Source organism: Vidua macroura, chromosome 10 (assembly GCF_024509145.1).
Source record: "Vidua macroura isolate BioBank_ID:100142 chromosome 10, ASM2450914v1, whole genome shotgun sequence".
NCBI classification, from domain to species: domain Eukaryota; kingdom Metazoa; phylum Chordata; class Aves; order Passeriformes; family Viduidae; genus Vidua; species Vidua macroura.
Window position 1 is genome coordinate 10,411,562 of NC_071580.1, and position 16,783 is coordinate 10,428,344.

Here is a 16,783-nt window from a genome sequence, read left to right on the forward strand (position 1 = left end):
TTCCCCTTGAGCTTTTCAATTCCTGCAACTATCTGCTCAAATCTTGAAAGCAAAATGCGCTTGTGGAAAGATGCAATTTACTGTGTTCCCCCATGATCTTTTGATCTCAATCAATCAAATAAATCCAAGACCTTGCAATTCACCTTGTGCAAGGACGGTTAATAAGTTGAGAGGTTGTGCCAATGATAGTGATGGTTTTCCAGCCTTGTGATTTTTTTTTTTATTGTTATTCTTTTTTATGGTTCTGACCTTTCGGACTGGTCAGGGTAAGATTATTTGCAAAGAATAGTCCATAAATATGCCTGTCAGGACTGGAGTTAACATTCGAGCATTGCTGCTTAGCAAAAGAATGCAATATGCCAAAGTTCAATTTAGATTTCCCTGTAGCGTTGAAAATAATGGCAAGACTCACTTAACATGGCAGAGATGAGTCCTGCCACCTCTATGGGAGCGGCTGCTGTGTGGTCCTGCAGCACTTTGTAGCTGTGTGCTTAGTTCAGTTGTCTGCTTCTGAAATTTAGTGTCTGGCATCTTGTGCTGGGGCTTGTTTGGGGTGGAGGAGCCCTGGATGCATCTCCTGGCTCTTCGAGGTGCCAGCTCAGTCAATTGGTAGCTTCCCTTGATTTAGCAACTGATTTTTTTTTTCCAAGTTCTGTGCTCCTTGCAATGCAAATGAGGGTTTGTGGAGCTGCTCTAAGCTCTGTCCTGCAAAGCCACCCTGTTCCCATCTTTGCACTCCACGCTTGTCCTCAGTGCAACCAGTGTGGGTTGCAAGCATGGCTGAAGAGAGCCCATGAGTGTCCTATGGTGAGTTTTATTAGGTGAGTTGTGTCCTGTGGGTTACCTGCTGTGATCTCTGAGCCCTTTGGGAATCCCAGATTTCAGTGGAAAGCCATTTGGGTTTTCCCTGCTGTGGCTATTCATGAAAACAGTTCCTAGATATTGCCCACCTAATGTTTGCCACCATGGAAGCGTGCATCATCGAGTGGTAAGAATCTTGCTTTATAGTCAGGAAATATCTGGGTGGTTATTGATGTTTCTGCTGTCCTGTCAGCAGAATTGACTCCTGTGGGTGAGAGCAGCATGAGGACTGAAGCTGGAAACCGGCAGCTACTATTTAGACATTAACCTGCAGCACTTGAAAGCTACACAGTCCATTATGTACAAATGGTCTCTTTAGAGGCTGGTCATGAATGTAAGTATAGTTTGTCTGAAGCATGTGGCTCTTCTGAGTTAATTTCTTCTTCCTTCTGGAGATGAGAAAGTCAAGGTGCTGAAGACCACTTGAATTCTATTCACAGGAAGTTCATGGCAGTGGAGCCCTGAGGCTGGGTCTGAAACCCGTGGGTTTGGCCAAAAATCCCCTAGAAAAAGCCTATATGTGGTGAAAAAAACTATGCCATCAGTTGAGAAAGCAATTCCCAGCGGACTGGGACTAGGTGGTGAAATAAAGGTGCAAAAAACAGTGCAGCTTGTGGAAAGTCATAGAGCACCTCCATGCCAGACCCCTGCGAGAGCTCAGCAGCTCTTCTTGGTCCAAATCAGCAGTGCTGTAACTTGTGGTGGAACAGATGGGTCTGGTGCTCTGTCAGCACTGGCTAAGAAGTTATAGAGCAAAATAAATAAATTTGTCTTTAGGACCATCTTAAAATCCAGAAGTCAGTTCTCCACCACCTGTAAATAACTTAACATAAAAGGAGAGGATATGGGGAAAATAGGTAAGAGGGTGGCAGAGCAGAGCCTTTGTTGTGCTGTGCCACACCCTCACAAGCCTGGTGGCCATGCTGAGAGTTGGGGACAGCTGTCCCCATCCCCACAGCTGCCATCCTCCAGGTGGCAAAGGAAAAGCCCTCCAATGTGCAGGAGTTTTGCATGTCCCAGAAGGCAACACTCTCCTTTCTTATTCCAAAAGGGACTGGCAATTAGCAGCAGGGGTAATAACCACCTGGAATTAAGTTCTGTGGAGGCATGAGAAATAGTAGGGTATATTTGGAAGTATCTATTGCATATATATATTCCTCTTAAGAGAAACATGTTGGAGGTGCCATATCCATAAATACTAATAAGGCTGTTTGATTCCAATTTTCAGGTAAGATTAACATTTTATTGAGTATTATATCTGTCACATTCAATGCTTTAGTGTACCATCCTCTCAGGCTTATTAGCATAATTGCAGTGCTTAAGCAACAATAAAAAATTCAACAGTAAAATAGCGGTTAGCACAGGCAATTTGTTATCAAAAGCTTTTACTTAAGGACAGCTTTTGAGCATATTTATTATCCAGTTAGGGCTATACATTATTTTTATTTAGAAAAACAAGAGGGAAGCAATGTAGGAATGCCTTTTCTCTTTCGGTGTCTCAATCAGAAGGCCTGACAATTGGTCACCGCCTTTTTCTTAAAATCACCCAGCAAATTCACTTGGAGTGGGGAGGCAAGATAACAAAACAGATCCTGGTCTGGAGCACGGCTGTGACGTTAATAACTCAGCAGAACAATTCCAACAAATTCTGATGCCAACCGGAGCGCCCGTTTAAAATTCCCTTATTGCATCCTGGGCTCTGCAGATGCTGTCCTTTGTGCGTGGCTGATGGCACTGTTGCTGGGGCAGTGCAAGGGCAGGGGTGGCCCAAGCTCACACCCCAGAGGTGGCTGCAGCCCAAGATGCAATGCAGTTGTTAGGGTGATGCTCCCACAGATGAGGGGAGGGACTGGACAGGACCTGCAGGAAAACTGACTTTGATATCAGTGCTGGTTGTCTCTGAGGCTGAAGCAGAGGAGCATGGCCTGTCTGTGACAGTGCTGTACGCCCCTCCTCCTTTCTTTTCTCACCTTGAGGACTCTTAGGGGAACAGTCCTTTTGCTGAAAAGCTATAGTATAGATGTGAGTGCACCTGTTTGTGTGCCGGCACGGCAAGATTTTGTGTGAGTGTTTAAATTTTCAGCACGTTTTCTGTGTGTACCTAAAATACAAAGTTGTACCTCATAAATGAAGAAGTAAATAAGTGTTAAGCAACTCAAGAAGTCCTTAGACTATAAGGTCTATCAAGAAAAGCACATGGAATTGGCAGAGGAAGATTGCTGCTGTGATTGCTTGTGATTCCTTTGCTGGTAGAGGCTTTTTACACACCCTCTCATTGTGTTTGCTCTTCCAACATCCTTCAGCCTTTGCTTGAGTTGTCCTTGTTCCCAAGATCTGTGCTCACTTTCAGCATCCTCCCTGTCACTGCAACCTTGGTGCTTCTGCTCTCATATGTTTTCCTCATTTCCTCCCTTGTTCTGGGAGACCTCCTTTGCCTTATGCAGCTTTTTCAGAGGTCACTCTTCCATCTTCTTGGTGGATGACTTAGCTGTGGGCCTGTTGCTGTGTCATTTTGGTGGTACCCAAAGCCCAGGGTGAGGATCTGCCACAGCACTGGTGATGCCTTGATGGGGCTCACAGTCTGGATAAGCAAGATGGGTAAACTTGTCTGGTGTTTTTGCACCCATTTTGACTGGTCTTTGAGCTCACTGTGAGGAGAAGTGAAGGCAGTGCTGCTACCCCAGGGAAAAAAGCTTGTGTTCATAGTGAAACAGGATGTGCAAGCAGGTTGTAGGAATTGGGAAGGGAGCGCATGGAGACAGGTGAAACTAAATTGGGCACATATTAGAGAAGTGATGTGCTTGTGGGGTCCTCTTCACAAACACCCTCTTCTGTGAATGTGTGAAATTTGAAAGGAGCTGGTTGTTTCAGATCCTTTTTTTTTTTTTTTTTTTTTTTTTGAAAGGGGTAAAAAAACCAGTGTTATTCAGAGATAAGTTTTATGTTTCAGATTCTGGGGTTGTGAGTCTTTTGTTAGTACACAGCTCACTCTCATGAAACTGCCCAGCACTGCATGGTGTTTAGACTTTCTGTCAACAGAGGACTTGGTGATGCTCCTGAGTCTGTGTATACACAGAAATTGACTGTGGAGAGCTAAACTTTGTGGGAACTTTGCTCTTGGTGGAAATTTGGCTGTGATTTGAATTGCAGTTGAAGTACATGCTCTCTGCCTCCATGATCACCTCTAGGAATGGGGACTTGTTGCTGCTGTCTTAGGAACAAGCAGGTTCCTTCACAGCCCTGCAGCTCCCATTATTGCTGCTTCTGGCTCAGCTCATCTGACTTTAGTAGCCTCCAAGGCAAACCTGAGCATCTCCTGCTTGCATTTGGCCTTGCAGCTGGGCAGTGCTGAGTATCTTCTGATACAGCCAGGGAAGCACCCTTCTAGCTCTTATGCACAACCAGGGGCTTCCACATCCATGGAAGGAGCTGAGGGACCAGGGAAGGTGTTTTCTTGGGGTGTTGACATGGCTGAGGGCATTTCTGTGGCTTCTACCTGAGATCTAAAATCATCCAACATTTCAGGCAGAAAGGGTCATGCAGGTCTTTCGTGCAGCTCCTGGCTCAAAGCAGGGTTGGCTTTAAGGTGGGATGAGGCTGCTCAGAGCTTGTCAGGGCAGTTGTGACCTGCTGTGGCCTTGAGGGATGATTATAGTGTATGCCTTGGTAACAAGAAGACACTTTATGGAGGGCTCTGTAGGCTGTACTCTGTGTCAGGGTAGTGGAGCAGTGACTTTTCTGTGAGAGGGTCTGTGTGAAGGGTTGAAAGACAGAGTCTGAGCATTGACACAGTGATTCCTACATTGATTTCCTCTTATGAAGTGGGGAACAGCATGCCCAGCTCTGCTGGGATCTGGCTACCACCACAGCTGCTGGTGACACTGCACAGCTCTCCTCACTGCAGATGGGGAGGGATGCTGGCAGGACAGGGTTTGTGGCTGGAGACCAGTCCACATGTGAACATGTCCTCCCCGAGGAGGAAAGTGCCTACATGCTTCTTGTGGGGAAAAATATGGCTGAAAGAATTTAGCAGTGATAAATGTCATAAAAAATACTTACACTGGAATTTGTAAAGCCTGGAACATCTGTTCTCAACAGTGCTTTGATCACGTTGTGAGGCTTTTAAAATGATACTTCCATGAATTAAGTGAGATCCTTATGGCTGCAGGATTCCTTTCAGTGCCCTTTTTTTCATGGAGCAAAAAGGCAAATTTCACAGGGAACATTACATGACTTGAAACACATATTTTAATAGCTAGTATCAACCAAACAATGTTTTATTAGGTGCTAGAAAAATGTTCCAGTTCCATACCCCAGGAAGCAAAGCACTCCCATTTACTTTTTTAGCTTATGGGAGCTGTACTTTGAAAAAAAAAATTTTAAAAAAATCAAGAATTCATTGCTTGTATGTTATGTTACTGTATTCAAAACCAAACGAAACATGGTGAAATGAGCTTAAACATTCTGAAGCTGTTTGTCAGAAAAGGTCCTTTTTGGGTTTTGTTTCCAGGCAGAACTGCAGACAAGGCAGAGGATCTGTGTTTTCTGAGGGACCTACAACAAAGAATGGCGAGGCACTGATGATTTACTTTCCTCAGTGCATTGCCTTGGATTGAGCAGCTTTTGGTCATTCATTTTTTCTGAGGACTTGTGCTTTCCCCATTCCTGGTCATTTAGCAGGCTTCTGCCTCTTGCCCTTCCAGCAGCTGGGTATTTGGGGCTGAAATGTTGTGGTGCCAAATGACTTTGGTGATCTAAGGAGTGTGGAGAGCCCTCATGGCAGTTCTTTGCAGTGTCACACCTGGCAGGAGGATTTCTGCTTCTCTGCCTTCCTGCTACGTGTAGGGAAAAGAATATCTCCTGGGCTGTTTGCAGAAACAGCCTGTAGGATGTGAGGGGCAGCAGGAAGGAGGGAGAACCTAAAGAGGTGTTGTGGAACAAGGGTTGGTCTCCTCATGTGCTACATTTGTGTGTTTGTGCTTGAGAAATCCTTTCCTGCTGCTGCAGCCAGCAAGTCTGGCAGCTCCCAGTGGGATGCTGGGCAAGGCTTCTTGCTCTCATCTCCCTTTCCCTCCCTGGGATGAATGAATGGACCTGTGTGTGACCCCACAGCTCTACCCAGCAATCAGAAGCCTGGGAAACTTAATTGTTTCTTCATTTAAAGACTGTTCAAACTGTGAATGGAGGAAAAGTTACGGTCAGAAATAGCAGGGAAGGAATATGGATGGGCTTTCTAGTAAGGTTCTGGGTGTCAGGGGTTAATTCACAAAAACGAAATTGTTTAATTCCTCCAGCACCCAACAGGTGAACAGGCGGCTTATTGCTGTGACATATCCATTTATAGCAGTTTTCCTTTGCTAACACCTGTGACTCAGTTCTGTTACATACTTATGCTGTCTGTTAATTATTTACCAGTGATTTACAAGTACAGAGTGCAAATAAAATGCTTTCATGCAGGAGACTGCCTTGTACACCCAGGATCCCTGGGAATTAGGGCACTGTACTACCGTGTACAACCCCATCAACATCCCCGGAGTTCTGATGGAGGAGTCCTTGTGTACCTGATGGAGAGGCAGCCCTTTGCCTTCCAGAACTGGCACTCAGAGGGGCTGTGGTGTTAGTGAAGGGCTTACTACACACAGGGCTGTGGTATATGAGGGGATCTGTGTGCTTTGCTTCCTTTCAGATCGATTTTTGCCATTTTAAATTACTTTCTTTCCCCTTGACAAAGGCTCATTCTTCTTCATAAGTGATGGTAGCAGGAAACTGTTTTTTAAAAAACCCCACAGCATGATGGGCGCTTTTTTTTTAAGAATAAAATAGTATAAAAGTCAAATAGCAGATAGAATTCTGACTCAGCTCATAACTTATGATCCTATGCTATTTCTGTAACATTTTTAGCTTATGACCAAATTTTTCTAGTATTAGGACATTGCCATAGAAAGTGTGTCAATCCCTGGCTGCCAGAACCTGTCACTGTACAGAATATGTACACTTCCAAGCAAGTGTGCACGAGCAGGCCAGTGAGTTGTCTGTCGTGGTTTCAAATTGCTGAAAGGTTTTTGTTGTTGGTTTTTTTTTTTTTTCTTTCTTGTTTGTTTGTGTTTGGCTGTTTTTGTTGATTCACTTAGCAAACAGAGTTGTGCAGAACAACATGGCTGTTTTTTATTTCTCACGCTGTTGGGCACTGAGCTCCTGTCCCCAGCTGTGCCTCGTGCAACTGCAGTTGCTTTGCTGGTAGATTTTTCAGCCAGTGCAAACTGCTGTAAATCATTTCAAGCTGTATCAACTGTATGGATCTTATGGAAGTTGAGGATCTGGTCATACAACTCGTGGTTTTAGTGAGGAAGAAGTTTGGAAGATGGTTGTCCCATTCTAGGCAGGCAAGAAAGTACATGCAAAGTTTCTCTAACCTCAGGGAAGGCATGTGTGGACAAATAAGATCTCTGTTGCAGAGAATGCTGAGGAAATCCCAAAGTTTACGAGTAGGATTTTTTATAAGTTCAGATCTGCTGTGGTTTCAGACAGTTAAGGACACTTAAAATAATGAAACTCCAGACAGTCCAGCCACACATGCATGACACACAGCAGCAAAGCCATCCTTGTGTTTAGGACTGCTGATCAGTTCGCTAGTGCGACATCTGCTCTGGGATTTTGCATTTAATTTTTGTCTGGATAATAAAGAGGAATGCAGGGCTAATGATCTGTGTCCTGTTTCCCTTCAAAGTGCTTTATTTACTCTTTGTGGCTACTTTTCATGGTTCTTTGCAGCAGCCCTAAAATGTCAATTGACCTGAAGAAATTGACAATGGATGCCTAAAAAATTCCAAAAGAAAAGCAAGGAAGGATGTTGCTTTCTAGCTTTTCATGTGAGCACCTTGTAATCAGACTCCCTTTGATTAAGTAACCAGCAAAGCCTATTCATGTGTACTCCAATTAAAATTTAATGAAGCAAGAGGATGTATTTGTATATGCTGACTAGTGCAGGAGGAATAGATTCCTGTAACTCTGCTCTGCAAGCCCTTTCCTTTGCCATCAGGGCTGGATTTACTAGAAAGCTCCTCAGCAGCTGTGGACCTCCCCTGGCATGAGCAATCCTCACAAGTCTGGGCTCTTGTGCTCACAGCAAGAGGTGATGATGTCCTGAATGTGGAAGAACACAGCTCTTTTGTAGGGCATAGTCTTATCAATGAAGCCCATAGTCTTACCAATGAGTAAGAGGTGAGGCAGGGCTTCTGCTCTAATGTACTCCATTGGAAAAGATCCGGGAATTGCTGAATGTGTGTGCTGTGTCTGTCTTGGTATCAGCTGCATGAGTGGAGCAACACATGATAAGAAGGGAAGCCCTGTGCACGGTGATTTTTAAGTAGGAAACTGATGTTCAAGAGGAGTCTGCATGACAGCTCAGCTGGTGTCAGAAGACAGCCAGGCTTTTAGTGCCTCTGCCTTTGCCACAGGTTTATTGGGCAGTTGCTTTGTGCCTGTGCTCCCAAAGGGACATGGGCCTTTTTTGCAGAGCATTTTGTTTCTGACATCACAGGGAACGTACAGACTTCTGTGTGGACAGTGAAACGACCTGCCAGGAGGGGTGCAGAGGCTTGCTTAATTTGCCACTGTGTCCATCTCTTCCTACATGTTTCTACCTCTGGGGCAGCTGCAGAAGTTCTGCATCACCTTGCACCCAGGATGGGGATTGGAGAAATGATATTAAAGGATCTCACCTGCTCATGACACAGTGCCCTGTGACTTCAACTTTGTGCAGGGACTGATAGCCCTCCTCTGGAATGGAATGTGGCAGTGGGGTGATGCTGCACATCTATGTTAAATGCCATTTTTGGACAAGCAATGAAAGATCCTGCTGTATCCACTCACAGCAATGGGCTGGGCGACAGAACGGAAATGCCATGGTGGAATTTGCCTTTGCTGCTGGCCCTTGCATGACACACGAGAGCTCCTCATCACCAGACCTTTGTTTTGCCTTACCCAGAATACAAAGCAGTGTTTCATTGGCATGGCTGGCTGTTTTCCTTCTGTCTTGACTCAGTGGCAGAACCAGGAGCAAGCTTTCCAGAGACAGACTGAGTTTTCCAGTTATCATCTGCTTCAACCCCACATCCGTTCTGCCTAGGCTCTCACTCGTGCTGTTGCAGTGAAGTGCTCAAGAAGCCTTCAAAGGGAGATGCAGCTCTGGAGCTAAGATCTTGGCCTTCATTTTTGGCCTGGAAAGCTGCTCTTGGAACAGTAAGCATGTGATTTCTCTTGAAACCTTCTTTGTGTGCCTTTCTGAAGAAATAGCTGGAAGGAGAAGACCTGTCAGTTGAGCTCTAAAAGAAAAACCTATTGGCTCTGAATACACTGGGGACATTATTTAAGGTCAGTTGATCTGTGAGAAGGCACAACTTATCTAATGCAGCCTAAGGTTAGTTATGCAACAGACAGGCTGTTCTTTGTTGTGAAGAACAACTTCAGTGTGTGCCTGTGAAAATCAAAAGTCTTGCTGAAGGCATGTTGTGTTCTGGCTGGAAGCTATTGGGTGTCCTCCTCTAGTGATTTTCCTTCTGTAGTAGATTAGCATCACGGAAAGGTTTCCAGTGGAAAAGGCACTCAGCCCTTGCAGGCTGCAGGGTGGAGCTGCCAGCAGATGTGTGCTCTGGTGGGTGCTGGTGCAGGACCACATGCATGTGGTATTGTTTTAGACCAGCTTTTCCTTCTGTCTGTTCTCCCTGTGCATCTCTGTGTCATAGACCAGGTCACTGTATTGTCTAGATGCCCACACAGGGCAGTATTTTAAAGAAAACACTGCACGAGGAGTGTTTTCTGACTTCTAAAGAGAGAGATGTAATAATTTTTTATTTATATTGCTTTGAAATACAACATTTGCAGTGTGCTGGTACATGGCACTGACATCTCCTTTCTTGGAGAACCTTTCTCTCCCCATCATCTCTTATTTAACATGCTGCCCTGCCAAAGTGCCATTATGTCTCCAGAGAGACTCAGCAAATAGAAGAAAGGGTATTTTTTTTTTCTTTTAAAGTAGAATTGGTCTCCTGTGCCTTGTGGAGTGGGTAAGAGTGAGCAGTTCTGGGTAGGTATTTTTGGGTTTGAGTCTCTGTGTACAGTGAAAAATGCTTTATTGTGTATGCAAAGGTAAGCATAATATCCAGCAAGATTGCCTGATATGCTTGTGGATTGTCTTCTTTCTGTGCTTTTGATTTGTGTGGTATGTACAGTGAGCAGTGAGGTTTAGCATTTGCAGAATGAGGCTATTTTAACCAGCTTTGCACAAATACTGGTCTGACGTGGTTTGTTAACTGTGCATTCCTGAGCAGAGCTTGAGGGGTGGGGGAAATAATCAAATACATTGAGATTTTTTTTTTTTTTTTGGGAGGATTTTATGTAAGAGACAGAAAAATTAAACCTTAAAAGGAAACAACCAAGGTGGATAGTCATAAAATGCTGTTTTTTCTCAAAGTTCAACTTTATATATGGGCACCTGGATGAGACCCATATTGTCTGTGATGGAAAGGTGGTGACTGTGATGTGGTGGGACAGTGGGGGAGCAAACTGGGGTGGCTGCAGCAATCCCTGGTTTGGGTGCCTCAGACACGCAGATGCTCTGAGCTCAGTGGGAGTGTTCCCATCTCCCTTAACGCAGCTTGGGACCAAAAGGGTTTTCCTGAGTTGCTCTTGCTCTGAAAGCTTTTCTGTTCTTGTAAGCTCCCTTTGAAGTACACTCAGATGCTGAAGATAATAAGAAATTTCCTCTGCTTTACAAAGATCAGACTCTGCCTTCCCCCTTCTCAGCATCCAAAATGATTAGCAGTTGCTGTGAATCCAAGCCTATGGATTTTATGAAGACCCCTGACAGCCAGGGGTGATTGTGTTCTCCTTGAGTGTTTCCTAAGTAGGTGGAAATCAATGAATGAAGGGGCACTGTGCCTGACATCTATTAATTACACTGTCCCCTTACATCTAACACACTAGCAGAGGGTCTGAAAATCAGCCCCCTATGCCCTGGCTAATTGATAGAGAAACAAATTGATACAAATGAATTGAACGGGTTCCTAAAAAAAAGAAAAATAAGAGAATGTTTATTTGGTAGTTGGAATTGGAAGGAGCAGTTGCACACTCAAGTACAACATACAGCAGTGTGAGATACTTGGTTGTAGCAGCCCCCCTTTGAATGGTGCCAGCAGCCCCACAGTGCCCCACACGAAATGCTTGGGGATAAAACACTTCTGCTGTTAATGCTGCATCAAATGGAGGCACTGTGGTACATGCCTGGGGCACTGGGCCGGGGGATAATTACTGTGTCCTTCCCTTAGATGAGCTGATTTTGGAGCTTTACCATCCTGACTTTTGCAGCACACATTCAGCTGAGTATGACATCAGTGTTAAGAGCTGTGGCACTTGTGGTTACAGCCTTGGGATTCCTTATATTTACTTTCTAGGGAACTAAAATTCAAAGCAGCTTTTATGGCTGTCATGACAATACCGTCAGTTTCAAAAGAGGTGGCTAAATGTGCATTGACCTTTAACTAATAGGCCATATCCTATTTTCTGTGTGTTTCCAATTAGGAGAAGTATGCTATGAATTTTTGAAAGAAATCATTAAAAGAGAAAAGTTACTTAACTGTAAGACTTCTGCTTTTTTCCCCAAATAAAAATAGTGAATTTTTGTCTTAGTGCAGAAGGTTGCATACGACTACTATTATAAGCTGGAAATCAAGATTTAATAATAGCACATACCATCTGCCACCAGTGGTGGAAGAACAAGAATGAACCCTTGACTGCTGTAAGCACTTTTAATTTGCAGCTTGGAGTGAGGTCACAGGGCTTCACATCCGTCCATGGAGGAGAGGATGGGATTCTTGGTTACCACTGCTGATTCTCTTCCTGAGCTGTTGGGATTTTAACACTGCAAATTGCAAGTGCAACATCTTGCTCTTGCTTGGTGTGGTGTTGGGCCTTCAGAGTAAAATAAAGGACGGTGCTGACTATGTCAGGCTTGACCCAGCTCTTTCTGAAGCCAGCCAGTTGTTACCGGTAAAAGCTGGAGCAGCTTCTGTGGGAAGCCCAAGATGAGTTTTTTCATGTGTTTTGATGGTGGTGGGAGGTGATGGGCACATCCGGCTGAGACAAAGAAGGGTCTCTCCCTGTGCTGCTTCTTAGAGGCCACATCCCTCGTCCTTATTTTCCTGGATGTACATTGCAAAATAATTTAATATCTTTGTTCCTAAGACTTGGGCTCATTTTCATGAGCCATGGTGAATCTTTTGCTACCTTAGAAAAAGCAGAGCATATTTTTCCAGTTTTTAAAATGTACTTTGCCAAATAGGTATTTTTGTCAAATTGCAGTTTCCTCCAAAACATAATTCTTTATATAGAAAATGGGATTCCACCTCTCTTAGACCTTTGCTAACAGCTGTTCTGCTAGCTAAATGTCACTGAATTAAAAAGAAACAAAAATAAGAAATATGATGGCTTTGGATAGATTTTAGTTGACTGTTTCAGTCCTAGGCAGAAGTAATCCTGCTCTCTTCTGAATGTGGGGATATTCTGGGGATTACTACCCTGCTATTTTACCCTGCAGAGCAGTGTGATAGTGCAGCATTTCTGGAAGGCTGGGTATGTAACATGTGCATTACTTTTGCCAGCCCAGAGAAGTGCTGGGACAGCCCCGTGGGCACTCAAGAACTGAATGTGCTGCGGGTTTTGGCACCTCAGCCTTTAGAGCTGACCTATAACAAAGTTGATGCAATGGGATAATTTCAGGTTGGGGTGTGTAGGAAAGGGGGACCCATGCCAGCCTTTTGAAGGTTGCTTTGATTTGTTGCTGGGCACAGTGAGGACTCCTGGGGTATTATCTGAGGATTAAGTGCAACATTAAACATTGGAGCTCGCTTGTCAAAGAAAGGGCAGGTTATCAAAATATGATTTATAACCAACAGTTTACTACTAGCTACAGTAATTAATATGGAACATGATGAGGCCCATCATTAATGTGCTTTGTTGTCTCAGCTTGCATGACTGCTGCTGGCAAAGCCAGCTTCTGAGGCTAATGAGGGACAGGGAAAAAAGAAATCTGTGCTGCTTTTAGCTGATGGTAATATCTCTCCAGGTCACACACTGTGCCGTGCATTGCATCTGATCAAAAATCTCAGCCAGACATACCTGTCCAATAAAGGCTGCTTTCCCAAATTCTTGCTTAGAGAGACAAGAATTACTGTTTGTGCCACAGTCACTCAGAGCCAGTGACAAACTCTGTTAGCGTTTGATGGGGAGACGGTGCACAAGCTGGTCTGGAGGATGAGGAGAAATCCTGTCAGTGGTCCAAATCCTACTTAGGTTGTCGGTGAGGGAAGGCTGTTAATCTCCAGTGGTGGTGATTCGTGAACTTGTCCAAGGGAGGAGAAAAACAGAAGAGGCTTTTCTAACTTCTTGGCTTTTCTCATGGCCAAGTGCCCAGATGAGGGCAATGACTGGTGCTGTGCTGCTGATGGGAATCTGTTGGCGAGGAGCTTGTGGTTGGTTTGAGATGGGTCCCACTTCCTGATAGCCCATCTCGAGCTGCCTGAGAGCCGTGTGACTTCAGAAGAAGTTTTATTATCACGCTAGTTGCCAGAGAGATGTTTGGATCCATTCCCAGTGTTGAGTTTAGCTGCAGCAGCAGCTTGAGCTCCTTTCTGGTGTTTTGGTGAAGGGTAGGGCAGCTGATGGCTCTCCTGAGGTGTGTCAAGAGTTCATATTAAAATAAACAAAGCTGTTCCCATGGTCTGTTTGCTGTGTCCAGGTTTACCTGTATTCCAAAGACAGATCCCACAATGTCATCCAAATTTGAGAAATACCTGAGGCTGGAGGGATGCAGTCGGGTCTCCTGCATGAAGATAGAGCAGTGGGGGAACAAAGTGCCTTTGAAATTTGGCGTGCTTGAGCTCCATAGTCACCATGATCAATTGTGACTGTGATTTAGAAGAATGTTTTTGGCTTACCCTTACTTTAAACATTTTGTTTGAACAGCACTTTCTGACCTGCAGCTGCCCACAGTGGCAACACCTAGCGTGGGGCACTTTTACGGCAGAGTGTATTATACCTTAGTTTTATTGAGCATTGCCCAAATAGTTAAGAAGGATGTCCTAAAGAGTCTTGTGCTAGTCCAGATTTAGCTGCTGGTATTTCCCAAGATCATCAGGGCTGTCTGCAGGGAGACTTAAAGGTTTCAGCAGTTCTGCTTCAGCTAGGACCAGGTAAGCAGTAGTCTCATGGTCCTCTCTGCTCATCTCTTCCAAACCTGTCTTTTTTGGCATGTTTGGAGTACTAATCAGATACATTTATTTCATGTTAAGATAACATGATAAATAGTACATTTGCCAGTTTCATTTCCATGCCCTTGGTTAAAATGGTTTTTGCTGTGTGCATTTAGTCATCCCTGTTGCTGACTGTAAATGGTTGGAGGGATGTATCTTGTGGGGGATTATATACACTCGTCATGTCCTTTTTTTTATAGATCTCAGCACTTGACCTCCTTACTTATCCCATAAAGGAGTCTCTTGAAAATTGATTAATCCCACTGGGATTTATGCAGTCTGGCTGAAAACCAAGTTCTCCCTGGGTGGGTGCAAGATGCATCAAGGAGTTTGAATATTTGTGTCCTGTCTTGCTTGAATTAATCTAAGTCAAGGCAGCTGGGTGACTGGGTAGTGCAGTGTAATGCCATGATTAGTAAATTAATGCCAGATAGGGCATGATGATTTTATCACCATTAACAATATTTGTATGCAAACTACGAGGCTGGCCCAGAGAGTTGCAGAATGGAGCATCACTGAGAAGTGGAGACTCCTTAGTGTGTGATTTAGTAGGTTCAGACTACAGAGCTGACCAGATGACTCAACACAGGGTTTAAATCCTTGCTGCTGCTGGTTTACTTTGCTTCTTAAAAAATATTTAGTATTCTAGTTGGTTTTAGATTTTTGTTGTTGAATTGATGTTTTGGCGTAGCAGCAGAAGAATTTTCTCTTTAGGACCTTCAGTATATTTGACAAAGATGCATTTCTTTGAGAGCCACAGGGAGAGCACAGTCAAAGACTGTGGAGTAGAGCACATGGCCAGAAACAACTATCTGGAAATTAACATTTCTGGCTAAAATATCAGTGCTCTTGTCTGTTGTGGAGAGGGCCAAAATGCTATAAATGGCTTAGTTTGGTTTGATGCTAGAGACAGTAGATTACCCATCCCCAATAATTGCAGTGTCCTTCCCATTTGGAGGGTTCTTCAGAAATTTTTGCTAGAATTAGATTTGTGCTTTGCAGAAGTGGGGGCAAATTTTAAATATTTTGAAATCTTTTGAAAATAGTAACAATCTAATCACAACAAATAGCACAATAGTGATGTATGCACAGTGGTTCAAGTGTTGCTTAATAATCTTTACATGTGGTGCCTTGGGCCTGTCAGCATGAATTTCAATGGAATTCTAGTTGCTTTCCCAAACATAAAAATAGTCCTTTTTCCCAAAGTAAGGTTTGTGTTTGCTGCCTCATGTGTCTGTATAGACAGACACATGCATAGGTAGAGCTGATAGCAATAGTGATGTCTTGGGTGGTTTCATGCTGTATTAATGAGGAGTGTGTTGTCAGCGAGTTTTCCAGTATTTGTTAAAGGTTTGCATGGGTAGCAAAATCTTGTTGGGAAAATTGATCTAATTTTGAGATTGAGAGGTGTGAGAATAAAAGATCCTTTACTGTAAATTGTAGGTAGGTAACAACAGAAACTCGAATATTAGAAGAAACTGGGTATCGCACAAACCACACACTTTCACATCACTAAAACAGAGCTGTGCTCACACAGAAACATGAACCTCTTTGCAAACCGCAGAAAGTAAAAGGGAGCTCTCCTGTTTCATTATTGATCTAATTGCTCTTTTCTTGATATGAGAAACAATATGAAATGCTCTTGAATATTCCAGTATGCACAGAAACAGACCATTACTTTTGGAAACTTTTAAAGGCATAGCACATAGTGGTAAATAGCAAGGTAATTTATTTCTGAGAGTCACACCTGCCTACCTAATGTCACCTAATTGTTCTACTGGAACTGAATATGTTATATTCTCTTTGATGAGAACTTTCCACTTGGGAGTGATACTAAATGTGGGGAGCCCAGCCCATATTTTCACGTGATTAAATCAGCTTTGGAAGATCTGTTGGTGCAATCCTTTTAAGTAAGTCCTGTTTCAAGAAAAGGACCTCTTTTTGGAGTACCTCAGTGTTGGAGTGCTTTAAAGCACCCTTCTCACCCAAACTGCTCTGCAGTTCTTTGTGGTTGTTGCCTTTATCGATAATATCTTTCCTTTGGTTTACAATCCCATTAAAGACCAAGTTTCCTGAGTAACCTGAAAGTTGGGGCCTGCGGGACTTGTGCAAAATGTGTGTGGTTAAAACCTCGTCGTGTTTGCGTGTGAGAACAAACATGCATAGGAATGAGGTTCCTGGATTGATCCAGTGAAATCTGGACGTGTTTCAAAGCTGTGAGAGTCTGACAGAGAGCCGTGCTTTTCTGGGGGGAGCTGTGAAGGTGAGCGTCAGTCTGTGCTCACCTCTATGTTTTACAACACTCTTCCATTTATGATCTCCACCAGCTCTGCTGCTCCGCCTGCTCCTGCCAGCAGTCTCACCTCCTACTCTTCTGCCAGGCTGAGCAGATTCTGGAGTCTGCTGGCTGCAGGCAGTGCCAGCTCCCTGACAGAGCCCTTCTCGAGGCTGTGGCAGAGCTGACACAAGGGGATCCTTGGTTCTCCTGGGGTTTTGGAAGTGGCTTTCTCCAGTGGCACTGGACACCTTCTCTTTCCCTTGTTTCAGTAACTTCTCTCTTGCTCAGTTTCTACAACTTAAAGCACCTGTATCACCAAATTTGGGATTCTCATAGA

The 16,783-nt window shown here is 44.0% G+C and overlaps 1 protein-coding gene across 6 annotated transcripts in view; it reads left to right on the forward strand.

Moving 5' to 3' along the window:
* LPP (LIM domain containing preferred translocation partner in lipoma) overlaps window positions 1-16,783 on the forward strand; it is a 322,361-nt gene that overhangs the window by 65,832 nt on the left and 239,746 nt on the right. Inside the window, exon 1 of one of the 6 annotated variants that reach the window (XM_053985942.1) lies at window positions 1,109-1,195. The exons of the other annotated variants lie outside the window; for them this stretch is intronic. The gene's annotated coding sequence lies outside the window, so the exon portion shown is untranslated. Of the gene's footprint in view, window positions 1-1,108; window positions 1,196-16,783 lie in introns of those variants that run through there. 6 annotated transcript variants of the gene reach the window in all.